We start from the raw sequence: 7,403 nt of genomic DNA, 5'->3' as shown, positions 1-7,403 counted from the left end.
CCTGAGCTTGAAGGGTCCTACCCCCCCCAAACTGGCTGCACCCTGAGCTGGAAGGGTCCTACACCCCCAAACTGGCTGCACCCTGAAGCAGAAGGGTCCTATACCCCCACCCTGAAGCAGGAGAGACCTCCACCCTGAGCCAGCCGTGTCCCCTGAACTGGGAGGTACCTGTGCCCCCCAAAACGGCTGCGCCCTGAACCAGGAGGGACCCGTCCCCCCAACCAGCCTCACGTCCCAAACTCATACCCTGACCCTGCTGCAGCCCAAAGCAGGCGGGAGGCGGGTGCCCGGTGCCGCGGCGTGGCGGTGCCATGGATAACCCCCTGCCCCTGGACGTGGAGCTGGAGCAGGGCTGGCTCCTCAACGCCTCCCTGAACGAGTCCTTCTCCAACCAGTTCGTGCAGCCCCCGTGGCAGGTGGCCCTGTGGGCCGTGGCCTACGCCCTCATCGTGGCGGTGGCGGTGGTGGGGAACGTGGTGGTGATGTGGATCATCCTGGCTCACAAGAGGATGCGCACCGTCACCAACTACTTCCTGGTGAACCTGGCCTTCGCCGAAGCCTCCATGGCCGCCTTCAACACGGTGGTGAACTTCACCTACGCCATCCACAACGAGTGGTACTACGGGCTGCTCTACTGCAAGTTCCACAACTTCTTCCCCATCGCCGCCGTCTTCACCAGCATCTACTCCATGATGGCCATCGCCCTGGACAGGTGAGTTGTGAGCATCGAGCCCTCCCCTGTACCCAGAGCCGCCTCCCCCTGGGTGCTGTGCTCAGCCCTCTCTGATCTCCGGGGGTTTGGGAATGCTGCCATTCGAATAAAGCTTGATTTGGTAAAAGAGCCCTAAAAATAATCCCTGTCCCCAGCCTGGTCGCAGGGGACTTTGGGAATCCTTTGTCAGCTCTGAAAAAGGAGGTTGGGAAAAGGCTTTGTAACCCTCGGTAGCGTGTCATGGGTGTGCACTTGTAGCATCTCTCCCTTCCCAGCCCCTCCACAGAGCTGTCCATTCCTTCCCCAACCCCCTTGTTCAAACACAAACTGGATATTTAGCACGGAATGGCATCAGCTCATGACATAAAACCCGTGCCTGTGCCGGACGTGCCCCTGCTGCGCTGCAGGAGCTGTTGCGTGGCTCTTGATCTGGGTTGGGAACCCTCTGAAGAGCCTTGGGGGAGAAGCTCGGGCAAGGCAGCGTGACTTGCAGGGTGTGTGTCCCTAAGCAAACCCACCCTGATTTTCTGAGCGGGGCTCACGGGGGAGCAGTAGGTGCCAGGGATTTCTCAGGTCCCTCTGCAGCCAGCGTGGCTGAGTCGTGGTTTTTTTCCACTGCTCGGTGCCTGCTGGCAGAGCCAGATCCCACTTGTGCCGTGCCACGACCAAAAGTTCAGCCATGAGGTGGCAGGGGGGGCACGGACACAGAACAGCCCCTCGCCTCTCTCCCCCTCCCAGGGATCTTTTATCTGATGGCATTTCCACAGCAGGGTGGGAGATAAAGGGCGGGCGCCACGCGGCTTCGCGACCCCCTCCCCAGCGCCGGCGCTTCGGGCTTCTTCCAACAGATCCAACACAACACGTCTCCTGCTTCCACGACGCCTCTTTCTGCTCCTTCTTCCCAGGGAGCAAAAGACATTTTGGCGGGGGATGGAGGCAGAGGGGGGGTGAGATTTGCCTCGCCGTGTGCCAGCACGTTTGGAGCCGACGTCTCAGCGCCGCGCGAGCTGGCGCCGATAATTCCCCGGGAGAAATGACGGCGCTGTCACCACACACACAGCGACAGCCTGGGGGACAGAGCCCGCGAGGGATGAGGCTCCCTCCTCAGCAGATCCGGGCTTTGTTTGCTCTGCGGGGGTTACCAGACCCTCTTCCCAAAACCCCTCGGCCGTAGGCAGGCTCTCCCACGGGAGAGGTGAGGAGAATCCAGGCGGTGCTGGGAACGCCACCAGCACGGCTCCGTTCTACCCAGTGGTGATGCTGGCTCAGTGTCAGGAGCATCTGTGTCTGAGGATGCTGGGGATTAGTCGGCAAAGCCCCTTCCTGGTTAGGATGAATCAGAGAGATGATAATTTTTTATTTAATCGTTTGGTTTCTAGCCTTTGGTCCGCACCCCTGGAATAACCAGAAGAGCAAATCTGCCAGGGGAAGCCAGAGGAGCGTGTGTAAAATAGGGAGTGAAGGCAGGTCTAGGAGCCTGGGGGTGAATTTGGGGGAGGAATTGGTATTTCCAGCTTTCTCCGTGCATCTGCAAACCCTTAACAAGAGGCTGTGCCTCTGCACAGAGCTACCTGCTGCCTTTCTTGGTCCCAAACTTCCAGCGAGGTGGGAAACTGGGAAGCTGAAGGCAGCAAAGCTCATCCCCTGCCCCTCTGGGCAAGCAGCACTGTGCTGGCTAAACCACACCAAGCCCACAAGAACAAATCTGAGGGGTGGAAAATTGCTGTTTTCCTGTGGCTGAGACCTGACAATAGGAATTTCAATGCACGAAATGCAGGAACTTGTTCCAGGAACTTAAAAGGGAATAATTTGTCCTGGCAAGCAGCAAGTGTGGGAACAAGCAAAGCGAGTACCTGAATTCAGAGCAGCAGAGCAAGGTAGGCTCAGCAAAACTGTCTGTTTTTATATGTGTCCACACACAGGCAGCATATCAGGGTTTTATTCACAGCCAGGCTGATCTGAAATCAATTGGATTTGAAAAACTAGGAAAGCAGAATCAAAGGTGCCTCGTGTTCTTTGCATGGATTCCCAGCCAGAGCAGCTGGATACGGAGTCTGGGGGCTCAGAGGAGCTTCAGGCTGCAGATTGCTCCCCTAAATCATCTCCCCCCGTGCTTTCTGCAAGCAACTGCCAGAACATCCTCACCCGAGGGGACGAAACGGCCGTGGAAAGACTCAGCACAGAGTCAGAGAGAGAACGAGCAGGGAAGTGGGTTTCATTCTCCCAGTAGCTGTTTTTTTGCAGGACCCGCCATGGGTTTGTGCAAGGAAAAAAATATGGGTTTTGCTTGAAGCAATCCACTTTTCCACCAGGATCTATTTCAGCCTGGGCATCACTGCTCTGACAATAAAAAAACAACCAACCAAACAGAATCCTACAGCGAGTGTTGTTCTGAACCCTGCAACAATGGCAGGAAATTCAGGAGTCGAGGCTGGCAGCTGGTAGAGTCTGCTCAGGAAAAGCTGTAATGTTGCTTCGTGGCATCCTGCAGGAGCAGGGGCCAAACCCCTCGCTTTGGCACGAGAAAATTTGCCATGTCCTTCATTTTGGGGTGTATGGGTGCCAGAACACATCACAGATCCCTTTCTGGCTTCCAGCTCTCCCCAAGAATTAATTCACTTGAAAGAGATAGGCAGAAAAATCCTAATTTTTTTCCCAGTCTTTTAGGGAAAGTGAGCCCAGCAGTGCCCGTGGTGAGTCCAAGATAATTTTAGCTGCATTTAGAAGCAAAAAATCTCCAAACTCTGGCCATCCCTACGTCACAATATCTGCGGTGCACGGGCTGGAGCATCGTTAGATAAACTGTTGATATTTTCTCTCTCCTGGTTTCCTTTCTGAGCCCCACCACTCACCCTCACCGTCAGCAAACTTTGGATGGAGGAAGGAGTTTCCATTGAGGACAGACAACCACGAACTCAGCCAGAGGTGAAGAAGAATCAGACAGGAAAAAAAATCATCTCTGATCTCAAAACTTCAAGTCAAAAACTCTGCAGACCAAACAAATCCTGCTGAGAAGGGTGCTGTGAGCTCTGCCGTGAGCTCAGCCTGCACACAGCCCAGGCAGCGCTTGGGCAATTTAATACCAAGTGATTTTTTTTTCCCTGTGGCTGCTCCGCTCTAAAGCAGCTATAAAAATAACAAAGGGTGGGACAAACCTCCTGCAATTCCCCACCAATTGCTGGTTTTGCTCAGGAAACAACCCCCTTCTCTGACCTCCACCAGCACCCAGGCTGCCAGACCGACACCCAGGGCTGGGAGATCCAACCAGAGGCTTCTTTCTAGTCCCTTTTTTATTTCCAGATGGGTTCTTCAAATTAGATGAGATGGTTTAAGATCCATCCACTGCAGAAAAAAAACATCTAATCCACCAACCTTCCTTCACCACCGCGGCTTCTAAAATTGCTAGTCTGCAGCCAAGATCTGTTAATATCTCCCCAAACCCATATTATTTGCAGCAGAATGAAAAAAAAAAGGGCTCAGAAAATTATTTACTGCTTGCAAGCTTGAACTCCCAGGTGGGACGAAGCAGCTGAAGATCAGGAATGGGTTTGGCAGCTCAGCGACCCCGGTGCCTTCCCTGCCAGGTGATTACTGCAGAGAGAAACCCTCCCGAGAGGACAAATTACATCAGCTCGCAGATTAATTAGTCATTTACACCCTAACGGAGCGCTAGGGTTGAGCTGGGTTTTTTTTTTAATCTTGATTTAACAGAGTTCTGCTGTTTTGATCTGTGCCCAGCCCCGTGTGTGCTTGTTCTGTTGGGCAAAAATTTTGGAGATGGAAGAGCAGTCACTGGTCGAGGCTGGTTTATGTCCCTGCCCCCAGTAGAGGTCTTTGATGGGTGTTAACTGGAAATAACCCCCCCCCCAACACCCACTAGATATGAATTCAGCCTATCCAAAAATAAGTTATGTCTTTTTTTCTTCCCCTTTTCCTTCAGAAGTTTCTTTCAGAATTTCTTTGAAATTCCTGTGGTAATAAATATAGAACTCGGGTTGAATCAGTGACAGTTTGGTGGCTGAGAGATGCAGGAGATGCAGGTTTTAGGCAACTTTTGGGGGGAATCATGGTGCTCATCTCTGAGCTGGGTGCTGGCACAAGCCACTAGAGGATGTTGAGGGTCTCTGGTGAGATATTTGGTTTATTCAATGGCTTTCTTAATTTCTTATTTAATTTATTCTCAATTCCTCAATGGCCCAGTGGGACCCATCCATGCACTAAGTGCACCAGGTCTCATGGGTCACCTCAGTCCTACGTTTCATTTGATTCATTTTCCTCTTCCCCTCTCAGCTACAAACCAGTGCCAGGACTAATTGGTTGATAATACTCAAATCCTGGGGTTAGTTTTGGGCCCCTCTTCGCCAGAAGTATCTTGAGGTGCTGGAGTGTGGCCAGAGAAGGGCAACGGAGCTGCTGGGGAAGGGTCTAGAGGCCAAGTGTGGGGAGGAGCAGCTGAGGGAGCTGGGGGTGCTGAGCCTGGAGCAAAGGAGGCTCAGGGGAGACCTTCTGGCTCTGCACAGCTCCTGACAGGAGCCTGGAGCCAGGGGGGGGTCAGGCTCTGCTCCCAAAGAACAAGAGGAACCAGCCTCAAGTTGCCCCAGGGGAGGTTGAGGTTGTCCCTGAGGAACAATTTCTTCCCCCTAAGGGAACCCTGGAGGGGTTTCCAAGCTGTGGAGATGTGATGCTGAGGGACGTGGTTTGGTGATGACCTGGCAGTGCTGGGGGAACAGGTGGACTCCATGATCCAGAAGGTCCGTTCCAACCAAACCAATTCCATGATTCTATAAGGTCTCCAGGTGCCAGCTCCTGCAGAGTCTCTCCGTGGGGCCGGGCTGTGCTTTGGATCCTCCTGTCCCACCCCACCACGGGGCCGTCGGCCAACGCCGTGAACGCGGCGGGAGCTCTGCGGCTCCTTCGGAGCCTGCTGCACACAGCCAGGGCTCCATCCTGCTCCGGGGGCTTTGCCGTACCAGAGGTGCTGTGCAGGAAGCCAGGGCAGTCACTCAGGTCACCGTTTGCCAGCGGGCAACGTGCCCTTCTCAAAGGAAATACCAAAAAAAGGAAAGATGCCACGGGGTCGGTATTTTTCCCTCCCTGCCGTTGCCCCACGATCCTCACGGGAAGCTGAAAGGCAGTTTTTTCTGTACAGAGCCTTTAGTTTCTTGGGTAGGAAGGACACAGAGCTGTGCTGGAGGCCTTTTTGGAGACCTCAATCCAGGATATCTGCCCCGAGCTGGCTGCGAAGTGCCCCGGGACTGAGTCTGCAGAAACCCCTCCCGGCTCCGGTGGGGGGATCGCTGTGCCACGGAACTCACAGCACAAGCTCTGCAGCCTCTTGGTTACTCATCTCTTATCTGTCGCATCCTTATTACTTAATGAAGCAGATAAGGAAACTCTGGGATGAAAGACGCTTCATAAATTTTTTGCTATTATATTAATCTCATCTCCGTGAGGGTGGAAACAATCGTGTAATATTAGTTACCCGGGCAGGCTCCAGCTCTCCAGATGTAATTAATAGATGGTTGTGCTGCCTCGAATGCAGGATCTCTTTAATAACCGATCCGCTCGGAGCCACCCTGGTACCTTGTTGTACTCGGATGCTCTCGTGTCGTCATGGTAACACCCCCCCCAAAACACAATAAAATATTTAAGCCACAGCAAATGGCGTTGCCAGCGTCAGCCAACAGCGTCTGGCGTCACGCTGTGTGCCCTGGTGCCAAGCCCATGGCACGTGGTGGGTCCTGAATGTTCAACGTGGTGGATTTTAGATGTTCAAGGTGGTGGGTTTTAGATGTTCAAGGTGGTGGGTTTTAGATGTTCAATGTGTTGGGTTCTACATGTTCAAGGTGGTGGGTTTTAGATGTTCAAGGTGGTGGGTTTTAGATGTTCAATGTGTTGGGTTCTAGATGTTCAAGGTGGTGGGTTTTAGATGTTAAAGGTGGTGGGTTTTAGATGTTCAAGGTGGTGGGTTCTAGATGTTCAAGGTGGTGGGTTTTAGATGTTCAGTGTGGTGGGGTTTAAATGTCCAGTGTTGTGGGTTTTGAATGTTCAATGTGGTGGATCTTAGATGTTCAAGGTGGTGGGTTTTAGGTGTTCAAGGTGGTGGGTTTTAGATGTTAAAGGTGGTGGGTTTTAGATGTTCAAGGTGGTGGGTTTTAGATGTTCAAGGTGGTGGGTTTTAAATGTTCAACGTGGTGGATTTTAAATGTTCAACATGGTGGATTTTAGATGTTCAACGTGTTGGGTTCTAGATGTTAAAGGTGGTGGGTTCTAGATGTTCAGCGTGTTGGGTTCTAAATGTTCAAGGTGGTGGGTTTTAGATGTTCAAGGTGGTGGGTTTTAGATGTTCAAGGTAGTGGGTTTTAAATGTTCAGTGTGATGGGTTTTGAATGTTCAACGTGGTGGATTTTAAATGTTCAACGTGGTGGGTTTTAAATGTTCAATGTGGTGGGAAGGGTGCAAGGGAAATTTGGCTGCAGGTCTGTCAGGTCTGTCCTAAAACCCAGCAGGGGTTGGCACTTGAACGTGGTGGGAGAGCATCAGGAGATCTGTTTAGCTTGAGGAACAGGTGTCATTGGGTCTTATCACCAGCCCTGGATGTATTTAAAAGCCATCTAGACAGGGTGCTGAGGGGTATGGTGTGGAAGTGGCCTGGAAGAGGTAGACAATGGTTGGACTCAATGATTGTAAA

General features: G+C 52.4%; 1 pseudogene; it reads left to right on the top strand.

The window, feature by feature from the left end:
- The first annotated feature begins 311 nt into the window (after window positions 1-311).
- Window positions 312-716, top strand: LOC103776914 (annotated as a pseudogene).
- Window positions 717-7,403: the final 6,687 nt, after the last annotated feature.

This window comes from Merops nubicus, unplaced genomic scaffold (assembly GCF_000691845.1).
Source record: "Merops nubicus isolate BGI_N331 unplaced genomic scaffold, ASM69184v1 scaffold23297, whole genome shotgun sequence".
NCBI classification, from domain to species: domain Eukaryota; kingdom Metazoa; phylum Chordata; class Aves; order Coraciiformes; family Meropidae; genus Merops; species Merops nubicus.
Note: the sequence above shows the minus strand (reverse complement) of the source record. Positions and strands in the feature narration are given on the sequence as shown.